This window comes from Nannospalax galili, unplaced genomic scaffold (assembly GCF_000622305.1).
Source record: "Nannospalax galili isolate Female #2095 unplaced genomic scaffold, S.galili_v1.0 scaffold337, whole genome shotgun sequence".
Lineage (NCBI taxonomy): Eukaryota > Metazoa > Chordata > Mammalia > Rodentia > Spalacidae > Nannospalax > Nannospalax galili.
The window spans coordinates 996,109-1,002,203 of NW_008340932.1; positions in this window are offsets into that span (position 1 = coordinate 996,109).

Genomic DNA, 6,095 nt, shown 5'->3' on the forward strand with positions numbered 1-6,095 from the left:
TATGAGGGTTACCAACCACTTTCTGATTGAATATCCTGCTCCACAGCAAGTTCTTACATGGTCCGGTGCTGTAAACCTGATTAAAACCCCATGACCGGGGACATTGTAGGCCCTATATGGGTAACCTACTGTTGTTGCTTCCCTAAATAGCTGTGCTGTCTAACCACATTTGAAATACTTCTGTTTACATGCATAGAATTGTGCTGCTCAACTTTGGTCAGAGAAGTTTCTCTTTGCAGTGGGTAGTAATCAAAGCATGGACTTATATAACTGGTCAGATTGTTGAGTATGAATAACTCTGAGTGCTCAGATGTGGATGGATAATCTATACCAACCTCCCAACTTCCAAGGCTCAGGGTTCTTCATGGAAGAGAGAAAAGGAATGTAAGAGATGAGAAAGAGAACTGCAAATTGCTGACTTCCAGACATTACAAGGTTGTTGCATGCATCAACTCGAAGCAGCTGTGATTACCTGCACAAGAACTGCACAAGATCCAGCCAGCCAAAACTCCAACAAGGATGGGAGCCTCAGGGGCCCTTCCCTTATCAGAGGAGCTATTGACAGCTGATGGCCAGAGAGAGTAGAAGAGTCACTACGCTTTGGGCTCATGGTCACTGGAAACTGTTCATGCCTCAGTGGATGACCACACACCCACGTGCATATGGGCAGAGCACTAATTTGACTAGGCATTATAAATGACAACAACAAAAACTTAAAAAGGACATGAAGGTGGGAGGAAGATGGGACTGGGGGGCACTAGGGAGAACTGGAGGGAGGTAATGGTGGGGGGGATATGATCAATATACATTATAGAACTATATGAAACTTTCAAAGAATAAAAATATTATTCAAAAATAAGCTGTAAAATTAATTTTAAAAAAATAATGGTTTCTAGGTCACATAGAGGTCAGAATGCTTCATAGAAATAAAACATTCAAAGTACCTCAAAGTATGTCTAATGTAGGTAACACAGCACTTCTTATACATGATTCTCAAATGTGCTTAAAATAATTATCAAGATAGCCAAGTGTGATGATACAAGCCTTTAATCCCAGGATTGAGAGGCAGAGGCAGGAGAATCTCTGTGAAATATCATCAAAATCATGAAGGCAATGATTTCTTTATCCATTTATCAAATAATTGTCATTACTATTTTGTCTGGCAAAGTATATTTCTACTGTGTACATGTGATAGTGGTCACCTCTGAGTAGTAATACCTTAACATTTTAACACGATTTTATAGAATTACATGGAATCCCTGTTGCTAAAAATTACTTCTGGGAGGCACTCGTGGCTTTCAGCCTCTACCTCCCACCATTCGTAAGACAAACCGAGGTATAATTTCTCCAAACTACAGTTTGGGAACCAAAGAATTTATTAGGCATCCATACAGATCAGTCAGTGAGGGGGTGACTTACAGAAGTGTGGGCACATGTGGGCTTCCTTCTTACTCAGCTGGGACCCTAGGACCTCCCGGCAGTTGCCCAAGATGGCAAAGGCCATCTTCCCCTGTCCCTATCCTTAGTCCCTCCCTCATGTATCACTCAGGCCGGTTGGTTGGATAGAAGGCATGACTGACTCTCTCTACCCCTCCCCTCCTATAGAGAATCCATAGTCAAGACAAAGCAAGGGGTGAAACTAAGCTTGAGAAGGAGATATCTGTTCATAGCTTGCAAGTCTAGCTTGCCAGCCAGGGGACAAGTCCATACAACAACCTCTGTCTTCTATTTTTGAGAAACATTATGTGTTTTTGTTAATTATACTGAACCACCTGTGCCACAGAACAGTAGAATGTATTTTTCCTGTCAAACATTCCACCATTGATGGATACCTCCCCATTCATGGATCCTTCCCCATTCTTTATCGCTCCTAATCTCCCAAGTCTCTGATAACTATTATTCTGTTCTCAACTTCTATGAAGTTAACTTTGTTTTGCATTTCACTTTGAGGGATATTGAGGGATATTTTGTCCTGTGTCTGATTTATCCCACTTAGTATAAGGTCTTCCAGATCAACTACATTATAAATGACAGGATTTCATGCTGTTTAGGGCTGATCAGCAATCTATCATGTATATACATGGCATTTTCTTTAGCATTTTGATTGCCAGTGGACATTCATGTTTGTTCCCTATCCCAACAATTGTGAGTAGTGAGGTAATAAACAGTGGTGTTAAGTTCCCTGTAAATTGTTGGCTTTATTTCCTTTAGATATACATCCTCTAGTGATATTGTTGGCATAGTGTTACTATTTTTCACTTTAGAACAGTCTCTATTCTGTTTTCTATAGGAGCTGTACTAAATTTACATTCCTACTATGTAATTTATCCATATCCTCACAAAAAAATTTTTGTCTTTTTGATAATTGCTATTGTCAGTGGAGTGAGATGTACCTAATATGGTTTTGCTTTCCAGTGCCCTAATGATTGATGATACCAAACATTCTTCATATCAGTGCTGGGCATTTGTATGTCTTAAGAAATGTCCAATCTGGGGCTGAGCAGAGAAAATGTGTTTAATTTCCAGCACCCACACGGCAGCCTACCAACCATCAGGAACTCCAATTCCAGAGGGCCTGACACCCTCTTCTGACTTCTGTGGGCATTACATGACATTGGTGCACTTACATACGTGCAGGCAATATACACATACCCATAAAATAAAAAAATAATAAAAACTTTTCCCAGTCTCTATTACTGAGTTATACAACTGGTCACACACAGAGATTAAGTCTATGAAACGCCGAACTCTAAGTGACACATCTACAATGGAATCTCTATACCTAAGACTCACGGAGCATAGTGGAGCCAGGAATAGAGAGAATATGAATGCTTCTTTCAACTCCCATCAACAATGTTCCTTCATGAAGCAGAGTATGACAAACCCAGGGTTTGGGGGCCATTGAAGAAGAAAGAGTCACAGGAGGAGGTGCATAAACACATGGAAATAAAATCTTATAGGCTCCTGGGACCATGCTCATATAAACTCACAGCAAAGGTGTCAGCATGCACAAGTCCCATGCAAACTGAAGCAGACAAAAACCAACAAAGAATTGTGTAAATGGCCAGAAGATCCCAGTCTTAACCAAAGAACTATTGAGCAGCTGATTACTACTGGGTGAAGAAGAGCTGATCTTCTTTAGGAGAGTGACTCTAGATAGGCTAACAAGACCCCAGTGGATGAACTTGCACTGTGGGATGACAGGAGGTACTAACTTGACTCAAAAGGCCTTAACACAATGACAATGTGTGAAATCCAGTGTGGGGAGGGGGCCTATAGGGAAGGGGATATAAAAAGGATTGAGATGCTGTGTATGTAATACGCAAAAATAAAATAAAAATATACTTTAAAAACACACATTATCAAAGTATCAACAAAAATTTAGTAAACAGATTTTAAATGATAGGATGACTTTCATGTTTTGAAGTCATCAGAAGTTTTATTCACCTAGGGTACGTTGAGGGCGCCCTCCACACGTTGGCTCCCCCATCCTAATTCAGCCTCCCATCTGCCCTGCCAGTCTCTCCTCCTAGCCTGGGTCCTGTCCCATTCCTTCTCTTGGTGCCCCAGACACCTGGGGAACCACCACTGCTTCCTGATCCTTTGTATCCCAGACCAACGCAGTTCCTTCTCTCATCCCCAGGAGGACTCTGGGACTGGCCCTGCCCTCACCTCCCTCTACTACCATGGGACCGCTGGACTGGCCAGCCTTTTCTGGACTCCAGGTCTGACCTTTTCTCTTCCTGATCCTTTGCATCCAGAACAACCCAGCTCCTCAGTGCAGTCCCCAGGAGCCATTGGGGCTGATTCCTGCCCCATCTTCCTCTGCATCTCTGGGTGCCTAGACCAGCATCTTTCCTTGGCCCGGATCCCAGGCCAGTCCAACCACTAAATTCCCAAGGCCAAAATCTTTAATGGAGGGATCCAAACCTTAGGAAAAAGCCTGAGAGTATCTGATCTTCATCTGACTTGGGCCCCTGTGGGAACTCCTGAAGACAAAAGCAATCTGCCCACTCCAATATAAAATCAAAAGAGAGAACCAGAAGCTTAGAGTAACCAGGTTTTCATGCCCAAAAAGTAAACCACAAAGACACATAAAGTTCACAATTCACAAAGAAACTTAAACTTGAAGGCTTGACTCTCACACAAGAATAATAAACTACAAAAGAAATGCACATGTCAAAATCACAGGGAAAAAATAATAACATGAAAAACCAAAATAACATATCCCCACCAAATATCAATAGTCCTCTAGAGGAGTACAATGAGAAACCTTAGAGATAATATAGGACATGGAACTCAGAAAAACAAGTATAAACATGATTAAAGAATTCAGTGAATTTAAAGAACACACAAACAAGAAATCAAAGAACTGAAGGAAGATAGGGATAAACTTCTGAATGAATTCAGAAAAGAGTTAGAAATATTGAAGAATACTGAGGCTGAAATTAAAAAGGAAGTAAAATACTCAGTAAGCCAATTAGAAATGACATGAGAAAGCCTCACCAATGGGGTGAATGAAATGGAAAACAGAGTATCAAGACTGGAAGATAAAGTGAATGAACTAGACCACTCAAGGAAAGATTATGAAAAATTTAAGAAATCACAAGAATGGAATATACAGGAATTGTGTGACACCATAAAAAGACCAAACTTACAAACCATCGGCATACAGGAAGGAGAAGAATCCCAAGATAATGGCATGGACCAGATCTTCAACAGAATCATGGAAGAAAATGTCCCAAAATCAAAGAAAGACATGCCCATACAAATACAAGAAGTGTATAGGACACCAAGAAGACAGGCCCAGGAAAGAAACACTCCACGGCACATCATGGTAAAAACACTAAACGTACAAAACAAAGAGACAATACTGAAAGTGGAAAAGAGAAACATCAAGTCACATATAAAGGGAAACCCATTAGGATTACAGCTGACTTTTCAGTGCAAACTATGAAAGCCAGAAGAGGCTGTAACAAAGCATTCCCGTTTTAAATGACCACAGATGACAACCCAGATTACTACACCCAGTGAAAATTTCTATTATAGTCAAAGGGGAAAGAAAAATCTTCCATTACATAAATAGGCTGAAGGAATTCTTGTCCATAAAACCAGCCCTTCAGAGAGTTCTGGAAGCAACACAAAGAGCTGAAGAAAGGAATGACTATACCCAAGGGGTTGGGGAAAGAAATTCAATGAAGGTATAACTGTGGAAAAATATAGCTATATCACGAATGTTAACAGAAAAAAAATGACAGGATTCAATACTCATCTTTCATTAGTAACTTTAAACATTAATGGACTGACCTCTCCAGTCAAAAGACACAGACTAGGTGAATGGATTAAGAAACGAAACCCATCTTTTTGTTGTCTGCAAGAAACTCATCTCACTTTCAAGGACAGGCACTATCTTAAGGTGAAAGGATGGAAAAAAAATATACCAAGTGAATGGTACTAAGAAAAAAGCAGGCATTGCAATTCTAATATCGGACAAAATAGACTTTAAAACTAGTCAGAAGAGATAAAGAGGGCCACTTCATCCTGATCAAAGGAACAATAAACCAAGAAGATATTACAATCACGAACATATATTCACCAAACTCTGATGCACCCAACTTCATAAAAACAATACTACAGGACTTTAAGACCCAGATTAATCCCAACTCATTAATAGTAGGGGACTTCAATACCCCACTGTCTCCTACTATGAGGCCAGCATCACTCTAATACCAAAGCCACGTAAAGGCAAAACCAAAAAAGAAAACTGTAGACCCATATCCTTAATGAACATAGATGCAAAATTCTCAACAAGATACTTGTAAACCGCATACAGACACACATCAAAAAGATCATCCACCATGATCAAATCAGCTTTATCCCAGAGATGCAGTGACGGTTCAATATACGTAAGTCAAAAAATGTCATAAATCATATAAATGGGCTCAAAGACAAGAACCACATGGTCATCTCAACAGACGCAGAGAAGACCTTTGACAAAATTCAACACTCATTTATGTTAAAGGACTAGAGACAATTAGACTGGAGGGAACATACCTTAACATAATTAAAGCCATATATAACAAACCCACAGCCAA